The sequence below is a fragment of the Lepisosteus oculatus genome, chromosome 14 (assembly GCF_040954835.1).
Source record: "Lepisosteus oculatus isolate fLepOcu1 chromosome 14, fLepOcu1.hap2, whole genome shotgun sequence".
NCBI lineage: Eukaryota > Metazoa > Chordata > Actinopteri > Semionotiformes > Lepisosteidae > Lepisosteus > Lepisosteus oculatus.
In genome coordinates, this window is record NC_090709.1 from 31709490 (window position 1) to 31729619 (window position 20130).

A 20130-nucleotide genomic window follows, 5' to 3' on the forward strand; every position below is an offset into this window, starting at 1 on the left:
TGACTGCGCTTCGGCACAAGAAGAGACATGTGACTTGCGAGGATCACGACAGTGTCGTTCACCATCCGGAGCCCGGATAGCTCAGTCGGTAGAGCATCAGGTTTTTAATCTGAGGGTTCAGGGTTCAAGACCCCTATTCGGGCATTTGTGTTTTCCTTAAGTGTATTGTGAATTTAATTATAAATCGTATTTTATCTTCCACTCTTCTAGCTGTACTGTCGATATTTTAAAAGTTAATCACTTGTATTTTCTTTAGTGTTTCCTTTCACAAACCGAAAATGTTCAAGACTATTTTGTCACCACACTCCACGTAGATAATCACAGGAAAAGAAAAGGAAACGCAGTGAGGAGCTCACACAGTGAGTACTCTTGAATACAACAAGAGGAAAGGCACACTGTACATCTGTGGAACATCACGTCCGAGTTTACAGTGACGGCTTCTATTTCCACTGATGAATGAGACAGATTCATGAGGAGATCCTACGCACAACTAAGCGAACACATCGCTATTTCGGTCTGATGTAGAGGCTCCATTTGTGTCAGCAGTACTATAAATGTAAGTCTTATACACTTTCAGGGGCTGCATCTGTAGCGCTTCATCTAAGAAGACTGTTTTACTTTACCACACGGTTACATTCACCCACCCAATTTATTCTCAGAATACCCAATGGCTCAATAACCCTGTTTCCCCTGGGAACCACCAGTGTACAGTCCCATTCCATTCAAAAATATAACAAATATATTAAATTAATATAGTCAATGAACAAATATATTCAATGAACTGTGTAACAGAGGGCTAAAACTGTTTTTCGGGATGGCTGAGTAGTTAAGGTGTTGGACTTAAGCTCAATAAGCAAATGTCTATGAGGGTTCAATCTATCACATACTTAAGGCTTTACATGCATTAGCTGTGATACAGCTCCTAATAAAGACAGAATGAAACTGTATCAATAATAAATGACATGTTTTAAACAAACGTGTATTGCTTAACTTCATTATTAATAAATTGGTTTGACAGGAAAGCAAATTAAATATTACAATGATATTCCAAGCAACTGATGTGTGCCGGAACCAAATGTCATCCACTGTGGGCTTTGTAAATTGTTTAAAAATTGTAAGTGAAGTTGAGATAATTAACAATTTGTTGAATCCTGCAGTTACAGATTAAAATGTGAGAAGACTTTCTCTGGGTTTATCTCTGTCCGAGTGCCTGATGTGAATATGCTGAACGCAGTGTCTTTGATTTACAGTATGTACTCAAACAACCAAAGAATCCCATTCTTGTCATCCTATGGTTTGTCAAACGTGATTTTTTCAAAGTGTGTGCAATTTCGTTTAGTCTTTCGCTCCTGTACTAGAGCAGTAATGTTTCTAGACGCGCATGAGCATGGTATAGCAGGCTGACAGCAGGAACACGTGGCCCACAAGCAGTGACAGTATCAGAGGTGTCTGCAGTATGTTGGTTTGTGAGCAGCGATAAAATAAAATGCAGTGGAAGCAGGTGTGCCTGCATTAATAAAGCTCCATCGAGCAGAAAAAGTAACAGAAGAACCAACCTAAATCCAGCAGAAAGTTTCTGCAGCTGAAATCACAGGCAAACTGCCACAGGCTTGAACTCACAACCTCAGCATGACTCCATTATGTACTGCTATATAAGGACAATGCACCAACCAACTGCACCACTGAAGCTGCACAATGGGATTGTTACATGTCTTAGATGTATTTATTGGAAGGTTGCAGATATCATAAATCACTGATTTCATTATCTGCATGTTTAATATCCAGGAGAGAGAACTCCTTCAGGTTCTACAGCTCATAAGTGCACTTTAAGAAGTCTGCTTTTGTGAGATGGATCTCCGAGGTGCAGCTTTTTTCTTATTACTAAAGATACCTCTACATTGTAAACTATTTGAATACCTAGAAAAAGGAACATGGCGTTAGTTGAAATAAGCACTGAATGGGTTAAAACCCACGCTCTTTGAATTGCTAAAGCGATGCCTTGAGGAGAATAAATCAACATACTGTATTCACACAGGTCACTTGGCCACGGACAAGAACGATCAGCTACCACCACTATTATTATCATTATTATTATTATTATTCAACCATTTGGGGAACAATACAGTTGAACAATCCCACTGTTCTTATGGCAAGAAAAATAACATGAGACCACTGTAAGAGGACGAGTGCTGTAATTGTTTGAACAATTGATTTCTATTTTTCCCTCTTATAGGCGACCCTGTGGTATTTCTTTTTCTCTTCGTTGTTGTGCCCGGGCTAGTTCTGCAGCGATATTTGCCGCAGAAATTTCTGCGCAGCTCCGTATTAAATCTGTTCTCAACTGCAATGGACAGAAGACGACTCCAGTAGATAGCTGTGTAGTTCTGTAGGACCACACATGACACAGTGATAGTGCGGCTCTTAATGGACTGGTACACAGACCACATGAGAGGCAAGCAAAACGCTTTTAAAATTCCAAAGGCTCACCAAGTCAGAGGAACAGCAATGAACTGAAAAGATCTGTTACAGACATCTATGTCAACCTCTTTAGAGCTATAAATGCCATTTTTTTTAATTTATTTGTAGATTAACACTCCCAAGTAACAGCACTTTACAGTATATTAATGTTAATTCCGCTGGTGGACATTAGCTGGTGTTTTTTGTAACAATTTGTTTGCCCTGCTGTAAGGAATAATAATAATAACATCACTTTATTAACCCTTTACAATTTATTGCATTAGGAATGATCTTTTTGCATACCCCAGCTTGCTCTCCATGAGACACACAGATAAGGAGAGAGCCTGGGGTCAGAGTACAGGATCTGCCATTGTATGGTGCCCTGGAGCAGTTGGGGTTAAGGGCCTTGCTCAGGAGCCCAGTGGAGTAGGATTCCTCTGCTGGCAGAGGGATTTGAACGAGCAACCTTACAACCACAGGCGCAGATCCTTAGCCACAGAGCCACTGCTCCACCCTAAATATGGAAAGTAAAGTATAGTAAAGAATATACAGTATATAAAGCACGCAAACCTAAATGTTCAAAGTTTTCAGGCTCTTTAGCATTTTCCTTCACATATGGAAAAAGTTTGATGTGTTCTTGTCACATTTCTCCAAGTAGATAATCTACACAAGAGCGCATGTAACAGTAAAGGACATACAGTGAGGAATTCGCGCAGCTTTCAGCTCAGTGCAGAGTCCAGAGGGAGGAATCGCTCGCTGAACGATTTCTCAGGAAATTTCGGTTGAGTTTCAACAGGTGCTTCTTCAACAGCTATGACAAGTTGGAAGACTCATTGAAGTCTGAAGAGATCAGCCTCTCTGACAGAGTGTCCAGTGACACTAACTAACTGTCCTACTGTTCTCTGCTAACGTAGAGGGTGAATGTTGATTTAGGTGAATGTAAGGTTTCTTTCTTGTAAAATATTTTCGAGCGTATTTTTGCTGCTGAAAATTAATCTTGTGTATTTGAATGAATTCTGATATTGTCACCTAATTCTATACATTGTTTCATCAGACTAGAACATTTAGAGGAGCTCAATTGCATTAATTAATTGCATAGTGATATTATTTCTTGCCGTTTAAATACTTCAGTCAAAACTGTAGAGAAGTTGCTCCTGTTTTCACCATTATAAGAACTGTGATGCACCAGTATTATTTACTCTCATAAAAGTATTGTAATTGTATTGTTCTGTTCCGTTACAGCCTTGAGTGACACAAATCTTCTCCTTTACTGCACTACACTTCTCCAGAGGCCAGTTCAGCACACAAGGATCCTCATTCAAACAAACACTGCAATCATTTGATAAATGCCATTTCTCATCCTTTCTCTTAGTGTTGGTGCTACTACTGTATGCAAAGGAGGCGACTTGACAATGAAAGGTGTAATCATCTTAAAGAGAGTCTTCATGAAGGAGTGTGTCGGCAAGCTCTCCTCTGGCAATTGACCGGGCTTGTGAAGAAACCAATCTCATTCAACAACCATACAAATTGAACAGCTTAAGGCACATGAAGCACAATTCGTGGGCTAATTGACACAAAACAATGTCACTTCACCTTATCCACAAAGCTGTTTTGCTTGTCTGACCACCTCTTCCTACATTACAGTGAGCACATACTGTATATTTCAGTATCTTTTATTTACCTTACTATTTTACTGTCCCTTTCACCCATGTGGAGATGTATCCACAGCGAAAACCCCGTGTTTTGCCCTACGTTTGTGCCAGTTTTACAATCGGTGTAGGAGCCTGCCTTACAGAAGTCCAGTAGCACAGTTGGTCAGTGTGTGGTATGCATGTAGCTGTGCACAGTGGAGTTATAATGAGGTTGTGTGTTCAAGCCTTCCCTGGAGCATTAAGTCTTTTGAACGTTTTCCACCCAAAAAACGTTCATTCGCTGTAGTAGTTTCACTGTGACTTTGCAGGTAAAATATTCTTAATGAGAATAATATTTCATATGCGATAAATAACTGAACTAGAAAATATTGGAGAGAAATGGCTAGTCACACTATTTGCAGCAGGCACTCAGACAGAGAAATGTCCTGTCATTAAAGAAAATTCATGAAGAAGAGGAGTGACATCATTGCAAAGGCGATATTTTCTGATGTCTGTCTTGGTTAATAATCATTTGCGTGGGAATTACTTCTGTCATTATTACTAATACTGATAAAAACAGAAAACTCACAGCTCTCTGGAAGTTGGCCTGGACTCTAGAAAGTGTTTTTATTTGCAAGCGGCTCTGGAACTCAACACCTGTTGATGGGTCACTTCTGTCAGACACATCAGTGGAACCCAAGCCTACCTACACACACATTCACACACACTAACAGATATACTGTACACCTACACTCTCACACACATTTACACTCACAGACACATCACACATTTATACACACAATAAGACACTCACACACTCACATATATACACTCACAGACTCACAGATACACAAATAGACACTATATACGCACAAAGACACCTACATACACTCTTAGGTACAGACACACTATAACTAACACTAATGCAGATACTGCTAATATTACAACAGTAACACAATCACCAAAACTTACACTATCATTGTTACTAACACTGACAAAAACTACTACTAGATTAATAATACTTATAATAACAGTAATACTCTCATGAAAACTAACATGATGATGATGAGTGTTAATACTCTGACACTAACACTATAAGTATCACTAATATTACATAAATACTAGCATTAAAACTAAAACTATCAGTAATGCTATCATCATTAATACTCACATAGACACTACACACACTGACAGACATGCCCACACATACACTTACAAATATAAAACTACACACTGACAAACACCACACACTCACGGACACAAACCATACACACACATTCTCAGGCATGCATTCACAGAAACAAATAGACACTATGCATACTCATAGACACACACTTATAGACACCAAACACTCAGAGACACCACACGCTCACACACTAACAGACACAACAAGCTCACAGACACATACCTACACACTCACAGACACACAACCCACACACACAGACACCACACACTTCCAGACACGCACCCACACACGCACAGATACTACAAACTCACTTACCTACAGATACACTATAACACAAATATAAATACTACTAATACTACAACAGTAACACTATAATTATAATTAATATTAACATGAATATGAACATTAAAACTAAAACAATCAGTAGTGCCACTGTCATTAATACTCACATGAACACTAGCATTAAAACTACCAGTTGTAATCTCAGTAATATTAACATGAAGACACTGATATTAGTATTAGTTGCTGCTCGTTGCTCGTGACGTCACACCGCTCTCTGTGACAAATGCGAGACACTTAGACGCGTGCAGTGACGAGGCGCCTGTCGCCGTGGTTACCATTCTTATGATTTATAAACACTGGAAAAATGCATTTAAACTGTTACATACATTTATGAACTTGAAATATCATTTTCTAGCTCTAGGATACAGTTACCTAAATAATAATATGAATAATCATTGTTTAATTTCGGATTGAACATTATTAACCCTAAACGCACTATGGTAATTGGTCGATACAGTCTTTATTAACTGTTCTCTAGATACTTAAACAGGGTCAAGAATAGAATCAGTACTCACCAATCGGTGAAGTTAATCGATTTTTCTACGGTTCTTCTCCGTGCGCTCCGTGCGCCTCCCACGCTCTTTCTCTCTCTGATCCCGGTGCTCTGGCTGGTGTCTGTGACATCACAGCGCTTATTCTGACAGAGCAGAGCGCGTCTCTGCTGCTTTTGTGTGTCTTTTTCATGAATGCCAGACGTACAATGTTGCAAAAAGAAAAGCAGTTTTTTTTGTGTTTTGTAAAAAAGTGAGTGCTGATTTTTATTTTATACAGGAAACGCATGCATGTTGAAACACTATTTAAATTCTATAAATAACTGAGAAATAATAAAGCAAGGAAAACATGATATATGTAAAAATACAATTTGATCACATAATTTACTTCATTACCTCTGGTGGTTATATGTTTTTTTTCTGTTGTGTTTTTTTCTCTTGTACATGTTTCTTAATCTTCTGGTTGTAGTTAAATTTGTAAATTCTATACGTTTAATAAAAAAAGTTTTAAAAAGTAGTGCATCTCTGCTGGAGGAGACTCCTGGTTTTCATACAAATATAACATCTCCAAAAAACTAAACCGGGCTGTGAAGAGAGGTGATTTATAACAGTTGGAGAAGGAGAGCGACAAACCGAGGAATGAAAATCATTAAACAGAAAAAAATAGTTTACTTCACAGATTAATGCGTTACAAAGCTGAAGAAAGATGTGAAGACGGGGGTTTGAATTTAATCTTTTCTGTAGGGGGTTTAGACTTCCAAGTCACAAGCTGGGGTTTATGGCAGGAAAGGGGGTTAACTGATAAGGATTGCAGATGCCAGCTAGGAACCCCCCTGGGTGTAATGTTAAACTGACCATTTGCCCAGAACATCGTAAACTGGCCAAATACCATGAACCCCCCTCTTTACCATCAGACCGAGTGACGTCAGAAACGGAGAAGAAAACACTATATAACCCAAAAGTTTGTAACAGTACGTTGAACAATACTTCGGTTTTGTTGTTTCTTGCGGGAAACAAGACTTCGGCTTTATTGTTCCTTGCATGCAATAAACTCATCTGTTTTACTTCATCTCGGGATCAAGAACCTTATTTCTTCTGTTACAACAAAGTGTACCCGTGTGGAGCAGTAGAGAACGAGCACGAGTCCCTGAAATAAGCGCTTTTAAGGGTTTTACACGAATCTTCAGAGTAAAAGAGCCAGGAGGATCAGACTCCTGATCCTGGAGGTGTATACTGGTTTTATTTCCACCAAGCTCTCACTTCTATAGGTAGTCTGATGATTTCACTTAACTTTATAATTGTAACTAGACTTCACCTAATTGTACATTTATAAGACTGTCTGTGAGACACTTGTGAGAGCAGCTGAATCCCAGGGCTGGTGTGGAATCACACACAGACAGATCTTCTTCTGTGTGATCTGAGTCCCACTGCTCAGAGCTACAGACTGGTCAACTGGTCACTATTTTAGTCACGACCATCGGCCTTTGGCTACTAATAATCAATATACTGATCAGAGTGTCAATACTGGTGTTTATTACATAAATACAAAAATAATTCCACACTCACTTGTGTTATAAAACACTTAAAAAACATGTTTGGAGGCTGATATACATTAAAGAAAGTAATACTGAAGGGCTGGAAGTCCTGGAAAGGGTTTATTGAAGTTTCTTGCTTCTGCCCTGGAACAGAGCCCACAGCTGCCAGATCAGTGACCCCTGAGCCCAGTTCACAGAGAGGAGAATCAGGAGCTCTTTTATGTCTCTAAGAGGGCTGGGAGAAAGGGGAAAAGGGGGAAATGTGACTTGAGTCCAGGCTGTTCTGTCTGATATTGTTCATGTAGCAGCACTGATTGTCTGAATATCTTCTGGTTCTGGATTGTGAGGATAGAGAGCAGTACAGCATTGAGCTTCTGTCTGAGTGTGAGTCTGAGCTGTGAATCTGACTGAGAAGAGAATAATGATTTTTTATTCTGCCTCTGAAAATTTTTCTTCTTTGCCAAGTGGTGTTGCATCCCCTTCAGATACTCTGCACAGACTGCACAGAGTGAGAGAAGAGGAGAGAGAGATGGACAGATAAGAGCACACACAGCGAGACAGACATACATCTTGATTTACTTTGAAGCAAGTTTCAAAGGTAAACGCAGACGTCACTTTGAGCACTTGGTCTTTTATAGTACAAATATCACACTGTGCTCTACATGGCCGTGTCTTCAAGATCGTTGTGAACCAACACAGTGGGCAAAAGACGTATAATATACGTCTATTAAACGCATACCTTAGACGTCTAAATGTGGTCTACAATTCGTCTAGAATGAAATTCTAATATACGTCTAAAGTTATACGTCAATTATACATCTATGTTTAGACGTTCATTATACATAAATGGTTGGAGTTCTATTATACGGATAAATTTAGAGGACTATTATACTGTACATATATGGTTGGAGTTCCGGATAACTTTAGAGGACTATTATATGTATATGGTTAGAGGTCTATTATACGTATAACTTTAGAGGTCTATTATACGTATATGGTTAGAGGTCTATTATACGGATAACTTTAGACGTCTATTATACGTATATGGTTAGAGGTCTATTATATGTATATGGTTAGAGGTCTATTATACGGATAACATTAGAGGTCTATTATACGTATATGGTTAGAGGTCTATTATATGTATATGGTTAGAGGTCTATTATACGGATAACATTAGAGGTCTATTATACGTATATGGGTAGAGGTCTATTATACATCAAAGATAGGTTTTATAGGTGTAGAAACAAGTAAACCAAGCCAATGATTAGGTTTAGAAATTTATTCTGAAAATACACATTCACACCTGAAACATATGTATTTCAAATTATACATTGTATACAATCAATCAACAATCAACATATGGGCAATAATCATAAAAAACACAAATAGTCTTAAACTTCAGCTACAAATTCTGGCAACATGGCAATATACAGTATAGTAATGACAAACACAAAACTAATTACATTAACACACTAACTCAAAACCACATTTTGATTCAAATATACATTTTAAAATGTACAACTTCTATATTTCCAAGAAAAAAAAATATTACAATGGAAGTTAAGACGATTTTTGTCCACTATTTGCAAACCCTGTCTAATTGTCCTAACAGTTAGAACCAAAAACATATTATTTTCAGTGTCCAGATCTCCTGGCCCCCTGCCTTGCATATACATTCTTCACGTAACACATTGCGTGCTCCTTTATTTCTTTTTCCGTTGATGTAGGGTGGGACTTCAGCACCGCAGCTAGGAGAAAATTATATAATATTACTTCCCAAATAAATGATGATTAATATCTTCTTTAGTATAATCTAAAAAATGAACGGTTTACTTAGCTCAAAGCTGAAATAAATGTATAAAATTTGGCTTGCATCATAGCAGTTGAGCAATAAAGTCTGTCCTAATCAAAGAGTACCCAAAGTTTGAAAGTACAACATAGAATAAGAATAGAGAAATGGCAAAACGATTTTGTGTCATCTTCCCCATTCACACTATTTTTATGTGCCATTTTCTGCTTATTCACGTACTATTTTAATCAAAATAATATTAAGAAAGATCTGTATGTATTCAGATAGTATTATTATTGTTCATACTTACTCGTCAAAAGAGGATTGCTGAGATATTTGCGGATATACTTCTACGTTTGAAAAACGTGTCCAAAATGGTGACCAACGAATACTAGCAATGCATTGTGGTATATAACCGGAAAATATGCTGGGTTCGATATTTTCTCAACGTATGCGTTTATTAATGCTGTCGATATTATGGTTGGAATTTAACATTGATAATACATCGCGGCTATGTGCCCCCTGCTATGAGCTGATGTGCAATTATAACGCATACAGTTAGTAAGGATCGGTCACTGTTGTATGGTATTATATATAATGACATTATGGAATAGGATGGGGACAGGCCTGGCATCACGGGGGGAGGGAGAAATGTCGCCCCTTCAGTTGTGGGCAAAAAGATTTACCTAACTTAATTTGCACCCTAAAAAAATAGTTGTACTTTGTCAATGGTCAGACAACACTAAATGACACGAACAGTCACTCAGTCTGTTTGATGGGCAGGAGGGCTATCCGTCCAGGAACTGCACATATCAGTGTTGTTATTGAGTGTCAACATTACGATCCTGTTTGCTCAGGTGGACCGATTCCTTGCAGTAGTTTATCATTATACTTAAAATCGTTATATAACTAGGACTAGTTATAGCAGTCTGTGCTTTCTGTTGGTTTTACAACATTTTTTTCTTAACGATTCAGAACGTCCATGTAGCTGCAAAAATGAACGCTTATGGTACTTTTCGCTCCAGGCAATACAAACCGTGAGAGTGACGAAAAATGTGAAACTGAACTTCATCGCAAATACCAGATTGCTAGTCGTAATCTTCTATCATGGCATAGCTGCGAGATTTCATTTGGGTAGCTGCACCATACAGCTCCGTTTCAACCGAAATATCACCCCCCCTCAGAATTTCAGACGCCCCCCTAAAGATTTTTCCCCGGGCACCGCGCACTGATGGGGGACGGGGTGTCCAGGAAATGGTATCAACTTTTGTCAAGAAAATAAAAATAGAAACTCTATAGGCACTCAAACATTTTACTGTTTTTTTTTTCAGGCAGGTGGCAAGACCCCCTCAGCAAAACCCTTGTATGCCAAGCTGTGGGCATTGATTCGTCGAATATACGTATATTCACGGCGAAAATACGACTATACGTATATATACGTCGCCTCGACGTATAATCAACGTCGAATTGCAACCGTAAAATCGACGACATTAATAAACGCATATATAACGTCGAAAACACATCTAACACAGTGCCTGAGGCTTTTTACAGTATGTATCGTGTGTGCCGCAACTAGGAGTATACGGCACTCTGCACAGTGTACGAAGTAAATTATTTTCGCAGTAATTAATTTACACGTGTATAATAAATATAGTAATAAATATAATAAATTAATTACTGCGAAAAAGTAATTAATTTACACGTGTATAATAAATATAGTAATAAATATAATAAATTAACTTCGTACACTGTGCTTTGATATGGATGTTCATTGGAAGGATTTGAGGAAACTATCAAGGATCTCAGAACAACCAAAGATACATTTGGGCATCTGCTATTGGTAAAGATTAACGAATACAGTAAGTGTGAAGTTTGCACACACACGAGAGAAAAAAATCAGTTTTAATTCACTTCATTAAACTGACGGTGTGTATAGCAGAGGATGGTTTCGATCCATCGACCTCTGGGTTATGGGCCCAGCACGCTTCCGCTGCGCCACTCTGCTGACAGTTGCTGAAGCGTGATTCAACACAACTGCTCTATCTTTGCTTTCTAAAAGTGCGCCCGAGATGAAAAGTCTAAACGGTAAACGCAGACGTCACTTTGAGCACTTGGTCTTTTATAGTACAAATATCACACGCTGCACTACATGGGCGTGTCTTCAAGATCGTTGTGAACCAAAACTTCTGCTTTCCAAGGCAACTGATTCTTTCGTCGTTAATTCCCAAATCTTCAATGAGAATCAGTGAAATGAAAACCAAACACATGTACACACTCGCGTCCTAGCGTGAAAGAAAAAAGATGGAAGCATTTGAGAAATAACGAGTAGTCTGAACAGCTCCAGCCTGTCAACTGCTCTTCAAAGTGATCGCTACCTCCACACCCAGTTTATAACACTGAAAATGATTCAGGAAGCATAGCAAAGGTCTAAAACCAGTGGTTGAAAAGCGTCTTGATACATAAAATGACAATTTCTCAAAAGTAATATCTTCATCTTTGAAATATTGTCATCCATATATTTTCGTTTTTCTCTTTTTTACATATCACGCTTTCGAGAAATAAACTGTCTTGTAATGAAGGCTGCATTAGAAAATGTGTATCTAGCTTTGTTCAAATAAAACTGGCACATCCCAGTGGGCAAAAGAAGTAGAATATACGACTATTAAACCCATACCTTTTAAATTGTAATCAACAAATGGCTAATCATCATAAAAAAAACACAACTAGTAAACTTTAGTTACAAATTCTAGTAACATGGCAATATATATATAGTAATGACAAACACAAACTAATTACATGAACACGCTAATATTTGACTCAAAACCACATTTTGATTCAAATATAAATTTAAAAATTTACAACTTCTATATTTCCACGAAAATATTATTAATGTATCACAAACGCTACTTTCTAAAAAAGACAGAATTAAACTGTTTGTTTTGTGTCTCATGGTGATCCTCCTCTCGATATGAATGAAATGTTTAATATGATCCCTCGAGAAAAAAAAAGAGTCAATTTCCGCCTGGAATGATTGATGCCCCATCAAACATTTTGTAATATCCCCGGAAGTTCATACAGTAGAATCCTGGTTCGTGGGTAAACAAGACTAAGGAAACGAGTTGGAAACTTGATGTCGAACTGGGATTTAGATCACCCGAAACATTACGCTACATTGGGCAGTATGTGCCAGAGAGTGGCTTTTTCACTCAGACGTTGATCAAAAGCTCAGTAAACGGCTCACGTCTGATTTTCTTGTTTTGGCCAAGATCTGAACTTTGAATTCAGCGACTACTTGGTCTGCTTTGTAATTCAAATGTAGATATAGATATAGATATTTGTAGATATAAAGGTGTTCTCTGTTTTCAAAGGATAGGTACTTAATTGGCTTTATGATTTGGTTTTGATTTTGTATCGTTGTGTTATTAAGTTTGTGCTTTTTGTGTTTTTAACGTATCGTGAACTTATTTTTGAAACAAATGCTGACAAAGGCAAACATGGCACACATCTGTTTATACCAGCGCTGGATTGTGCATTTTTTTAAGTAAAATCTACTGTGCACTTTTGGGAGTATAATACTGTAGGTTCTATATAAAGTGGCAAAAATATAAAGGGGGAAAATACCCCAGACTGTGTGTAAAGGCCTCGTTGAGACTGTTGTTCTCTTGTTAAATATGGCGTACTGTGCACGAAATGTTACAGAAACACAATCTGATATTTTAATAATTTATAATAATAATAATAATAATTTCTTACACTTATATAGCGCTTTTCTGGACACTCCACTCAAAGCGCTTTACAGGTAATGGGGTCTCCCCTCTACCACCACCAAGTGCTCTCGGATCCAAATATTAAGTTCTAATTTTTTTAAAGGTGATATCTTCTCTTCCTCTAGTGGAAATCACACGATGTGAGCAATTTTTTTTTGTTTTTTTTCACGTTGTGATCCAAAGAGCCTGAGACGCACAGTCTGACAGTAACCGAACCAGAATGGATTCTGTTGGGAGTCGGACTGAGCTCATTCTCACTCCCTGTGCTGAAAAGAGAATCGGCTCTTCCCCGAGCACCATCTACAGCTGCTGGATGGTACTCTGCGTCCTGCTGCTCCAGCAAATATTTTGACGAAAGACAGATCACTTGTGCGCTTTTAACTTTCTCGCAGCTACAGACGATACCGAAGCTGGCGATATGAAGGCAACCGCTGGTACACCTTCTCTAACTTTCACAATCGCGATAAACATTTTTTTTTTAAAAAAGACCTTTGAAGAACTAGATATAGAAATATATAACTAGATAAAAACATTAGCTTTATCGGTTTTTACATTAATCGATTTTGAATGTAATTTGATCTTTTTACATTGCATTTTACATTGAAAAAAAAAACGTGCATACCTAATCCACCAACGGACAGAGCAATATTTTATTTTATTTTATTTCAGAGCTTCCAGCGTGTGATGGATTTGGATGGGCGTCTGTATGATACCACTACAGCACTGGCGCAGGTGCAAAATCGACTTTCACAGGACTTTTTCAGTGTCTTCTCCTCTCTCAAATGGACCGAAGCACAGGAGCCAATATTAGAGAAAACGACAGGTGTTTAAACAGAGTATGTCCCAATGTCTGCGACAACGTTTTGTCATTTTGTATAAACGCAAACGGTTCATCATTTAAAAGCCAACATCATTCTTTTTCTCACTGGCGCAAATACGCTACCACACATGCGAGCTGTTGTGTGAAAGAAAATTCATATGTGCGTAGGAAGGCAGAATAAAATCCAGAACTGTATTGGTGATATCGATAAACAGGGCTCATGTTCACAATAAAACTTTATTGTATAAAACGTAAAAATTCGTAAATATTTTTTTTAATCATGCAAAGTGTCTGTTAAACCATTCATGAAGGATTCTTAGACAAAAAAACACACCGTTATATGAGAAAATATATTTACTATATGTGCATTTAACTTACTTTTTAACAATTTTAGTTTCAAGGTCAATGAAAATTGTTTCCCTGCTTTTTTGTCATAAATACACAAGCTTGTTATGTCTTGTGTCAGAAATAAACTGCATGAAATTTGCTAAAGCAACAAAACGTAAGTGCGACAAAGAAGACAAACATTTGCGTTTATAGTGCAATGTTATCTCGAGCCTTTAAAATTACTTTAAATGAAATTTGTTTTTCTCTGTAGCTCTAAGGCTTTGTCATTTAGGTGTGCTGTTTTTTTTACATGTTGTAAAAAAGTCGCTAAATCATACGAAACATAAAAACTCCAATTGTAAACAATTGACCATATTCCTGAATTTTAAACCTATGGAGTATTTATACCTTGTCTTTGTATTTGTGCATATTACAGAGCTCCTTTTCAAAAGCTGTCAGTATAGATTAGTGCTTAGGTTTCCTGTTTTTTTATCCAGGTGGTCCAGATAAGACTCTTGGTATAGGAGCGCGTCTGTGTTGCCTTCTGGATTTCAAATGAGCAGCTCAGTGCAGAAAAGAACCCTGTAGATTAGCATGTACATTTGCATGGACAGTAGATTTTTCAGAAAGTGTAATTGGATTATAGCACGTGCCCCTGACGATGTTGTTGATACGTCATATGTGCTCTTTTTTGTATTATATGTATTTTTGTTGTTCAAATAAGAAATATTTTTAAAAAACTTTCAGGATGGTTGCTGCTGTAAAAATAAAATGACATCAAGGGCGCTGTATGCAGAGGTCTTAAACCTGCTCCACAGAAGAACTTTATCCAGAGGTGTTAAAGAAAATTGATTTATTTTCCTGACTGCAATGTATGGTGAAGCATAAAATCTAGCTGCATAAATCTCTATTACGTGTCATTTATGAAGGCGTTTCAAATAGCAGCCAGTGAAGGATTAACGCTTTTGGAGCATGTATTATGTTCTAAATACTCTTATTTAAATAAGCTTAAATTCGCATACTGTTATTTAGACATTGCAAACCAGTCTGACCTCATACAACATTCTGTGCCCGCTGAGTAGATCTTAAAGCAGCTTCAGCCAGAGTAGCAGTAATGGCAACACAGTGCTTGGAGTTCAGCTTTTCTTATTTCTTCTGCAGAACCACTGGTATCGGAATATACTGATCCGCATAAGAAGCGCTACCTGTTTCAGATAGTTTTTATTGAGCGCTGCTCTAAACTTTACATTTGCTCAGGCTTGTTTTCCCCATGAAAAAAGACATTTCCTTAATTACATTTAACTTTTTTTTCCCTTATCATCAAGTAGAAATAAATAAAACATATCGTTCCATTTAAGAGCCACATGCAGGATGGCTGGTGGTCCAAGGCGTTGCGTTCAGGTTGTAGTTTCCCCTAGAGATGTTTGTTCAAATCCCACTTCTGACAAAGAAGTTAGAGTAGAAACGATAACATCCCTAAGTAGAAAACATCTCACATTTCATGTGTTTAATGTTAAGTGTCTTAGTGGTTGCCTCGGTGGTTGATGGCTCTTCTCTCTTGCAGGGTGATGCCAAACTTCTTGAGAAAGGGAGTCTCCTACGTAAGGCTGCTCTTCGTCAAGAGCGGAGACAAAAGGAACAGACTTCAAACCGACATTAATTACTGAGAGCAGGCGAAAATGTCTTTGGAAAAGAGGAAATGACTGCTGACCGTAAACAGAGCACCGGACAAGCGCTCCTCGTTAGTGTAGTGCTGAGTACCCCTGCTTGTTGCGCGGGAGACCAGGGTATGTTTCTGTGACAGGGCACAGTGTCCATGTGGGTTCAATCCCCACTCTTGGTAGTGTTGTAATAAGTTTTAAGTGACAGAACACTTTGATGATTTGCACTCTATTTAAATATGAATTTACTAAATTTCAGTTCAGTTCTCTTCACTCCCACTCCCTGGCATAACTGAACTCTCACTATCGCATACTGAAGGCTTTACATGCATTAGCTGTGATACAGCTCCCCAATAAAGACGGAATCAAACAGTTTGTTCTGTTTCTCATGGTGATCCTCTTCTCGATCCAAATGAAATGTTTAATATGATGCCTCAAGAAAAAAAAAGGAGTGAATTTCCGCCTGTAATGATTGATGCCCCATCAAACATTTTGTAACATCCCCGGAAGTTTATAAAGTAGAATCCTGGTTTGTGGCTTAAATTCAAGGTAACCAAGACTAAGGAAACAAGTTGGAAACTTGATGTCGAACTGGAATTTAATCACCCAGAATATTTCACTACTTTGGGTAGTATGTGCCAGAGTGGAGTTCTTTAGATCCATTGACAGCTCAGTTGGTAGAGCGGAAAACTGTAGTGGGAACAGTAAGGAATCCTTAAGTCGCTGTTTTGACTCCAGCTGGAAGGAAGGTGCTTTTTGTGAACTTTAATCAAAGAGTTAAAATAGCGAATCTTTTTCACTCAGATGTTGATCAAAAGCTCAATAAACGATGAAGCAGAGGCTCTTGTTCCGAATTCAGCTAACATCTGATTGTCTTGTTTAGGCCAAGATCTGATCTTTGAATTAAGGGACTACTCTGTCTGATTTGTAATTCAAAAGTAGATACAAATGTCACTGTTTTCAAAGGATAGGTACTTAATTGGCTTTATGATTTGGTATTGATTTTGTATCGTTATATTATTAAGTTTGTGCTTTCTGTGTTTTCCATCGTATTGTGAACTACTTTTTTAAACAAATGCTTACAAAGGCAAACACAGCACACATCTGTTTATACCAGCGGTGAATTGTACATTTTTATTAAGTACAATCTACTGTATTTTTAGAAAAAAATGGCGTACTGTGCACGATATGTTGCAGAAACACAACCTGATATTTTCATAATTATTATTTTAATCATTTGACAAGTATGAGGTCCAGGATCCAAATCTTCAGTTCTGATTTTTTTTAAAGTGATATCTTCTCTTCCTCTCTCGGAAATCACAAGATGTGAGCAAATGTTTTTTGTTCTTTTTTTTTCACGTTGCGATCCAAAGAGCCTCAGACACACAGTCTGACAGAAACCAAACCAGAATGGATTCTGCTGGAGGCCGGACTGAGCTCATTCTCACTCCCTGTGCTGAAAACAGAATTATCTCTTCTCCGAACATCGTCTACAGCTGCTAGATATTGCTCTGCGTCCTACTGCTCCAGCAATTCCTTTGACCAAAGACAGATCACTTGTGTGCTTTTAACCTTCTTGTAGCTACAGGCTCTTTGATGGCTCATGCTGATCGTCCTCTGGATCCAAAAGAAAATTTTAAAGCTGATGCATTTTCGATTGTAATTTGCATCTAGCTACAACGTCCCTGGAAAAAATATTTTATTAGTTGTGTGCAATCGGTATCTTTTACTTTACAGATGGTAGTGGAAATAGTTTTTAAAATGTTTTCTAAAGAAGATTGTATTGCCAGGACCTGCCTTTAGCGCTCAGTAGCGATTACACTGTTGATATAGATGGAGAAGAAATGTAAGATGAATTGATGATCTAAGTTAAAATAGCCCTATCACGCCTCCTGTAACAGTGTTTGTATTCATAGCAAGTAATATTCTTTTTCAAACCCGAACGTTGCTTTTGCATTAAGTGTTACATAACAATTACCGGTTTCGGTAGCTTCTGAAGAGCGCACTTTTCCAAACTGAAGCCTATAAGAACATTATTCAAGATGCACCATGGCCCAGAATCGTGCATCGGGACAAGGATTAACATCAATTGAAAGAACTCGCAAATAAAAGATTTGACCGAAAAATTAAATGAGTAGGCAAGTATTAAAACAACACCATAACTTCTTGACTTCCAAACTCTTTCCTGGTTCAGGCCATGTAAAATGACATCATCAGTGGAGTCATGCCGAGGTTGTGAGTTTAAGCCTCACCTGGAGCAGCCTGGTTTTCTGTCTTGACAGGTAAACAGTGTTTTGTGTTATTTGCTAAATGGAGAGAGGATTCTGTGTTAATTGTGCTCCTCCTGGAAGAGGTCAAGATGAGATGTTCACGAGGCTGGTGGTAAATATCCTATCCAGGAATATTTTTTGTTCTTTATCGGGGAATATCGAATATCGGGGCTGTATAAAGGGGCTGTAGGGGGTCAGATCTATAGATGTAGTAAACACATCAGTGGAGACGGTGTGTCTGCTCTCTGTGAGAGAGACGGGCGGAAAGAATAATCTGTGGTCTGGGAAGAAGAGACCCTCTTTTGAAGAGCGGCGCTCCTCACGGAAGAGAATGAAAAAAATATTTTTCAGGGACGCTGATTTTTCTCTTTGGGGGAATTAATGTGTGACCTCGTGGCGCAATGGTAGCATGTCTAACTTCAGATCAGAAAGTTGTGAGTTCAAGTCATGTTGAGGTCAGCTGATGTGCTTGCAGGTGCTGCTGGTCCCGAACCCAGAAATTACACCACGCGGTTGGGTTTTATCTGTACACCACTTAGGTAATCTGAACAAAATAACAGAGCAGTACAGAACACGCAATAAGGAGCTTATGCAGCGAATAATCTTGAACTCGACGAGAGAAAACTGCCCATCTGCGTAACATCATGTCCGACTTTAGAGACAGTAACATCAGAGAATGGAAGTTTCAGACCATGTTTTTGTTACAGGTTCAAGCAAACCTGAAAGTTAGGGAGTGTTTGGTCACTTTTGTATGAAAACGTGTCTGAAGCCTGTAATTATAATTCGCCCCTTTTTTAATTGTGGTTGAAATCCACTCCTATGTACCAAGACCTTACAGTATATTCATGTTTACTTAAATGACTAACGCTATTGGACATTAGTTGGTGTCTTTTTTTGTAATGATTTGCTATTTCATGCAGGAAAGAAAGGAACCCAGACCCAACATTTGCTTTCAGGTGCAGTTCATTTACATACCGGACATCTATTTCTGAGGAGCCTGATTTAAATCACACAACCCCGGAAGAAGTCGAATCGATAATCTTGTAAACCGAAATAAGACGCGTTATCCATTAAACCACTAGCCCGTCTCGTAAATGAATTGCACCATGGTGAGTTCAGTGCCGCTACTAGTAATACCCCACCCCCATCTTAAATTTCTAAGTGAGAAACGTGTTTTCTACATTTTTGTCAGTTTTAAAACTAGGAGTATACGGCACTCTGCACAGTGTACGAAGTAAATTATTTTCGCAGTAATTAATTTATTTACACGTGTATACTAAATATAGTAATAAATATAATAAATTAATTAATTACTGCGAAAATAATTTACTTCGTACACTGTGCAGAGTGCCGTATACTCCTAGTTTCGGCACACACGATATATACAGTAAAAAGCCTCAGGCACTGTGTTAGATGTGTTTTCAACATTATATATGCGTTTATTAATGTCGTCGATTTTACAGTTGCAATTCGACATTGATTATACGTCGCGGCGACGTATATATACGTATAGCCGTATTTCGCCATGAATATACGTATATTCGACGATATATACATATACGTATATTCGACGAATCACTGCCCACTGGGAATAGGTTTATTCCATGCTGAAAAGAGAAGAGAGAAAACATAGCTGTGAAACCTTCTTCAGGTTTGTTTTCTCTCTTCTCTTTTCAGCGTGGAATAAACCTACAGTATTACTTGTTCCTTTGCAGATACGAATGCTGACGTAGCTACCCACCTGAATATATTAAACGCTTCATCTATATGATTAACATAATGTTCTCCTGAATAACTACTCGAAAGAAGCCGTAGCTCAGGTGTTAGAGAGATTTGAAATCGGATCGGTGGATT

The 20130-nt window shown here is 38.1% G+C and overlaps 1 non-coding gene and 1 pseudogene across 1 annotated transcript; one reads left to right on the forward strand and one right to left on the reverse strand.

Moving 5' to 3' along the window:
- The window catches only part of LOC138242338 (zinc finger protein 850-like), a 1462105-nt pseudogene that overhangs the window by 1139397 nt on the left and 302578 nt on the right, over positions 1 to 20130 (reverse strand).
- trnak-uuu (transfer RNA lysine (anticodon UUU)) lies at positions 71 to 144 on the forward strand. The gene has a single exon. It is a non-coding gene; the product is annotated as a tRNA-Lys (tRNA).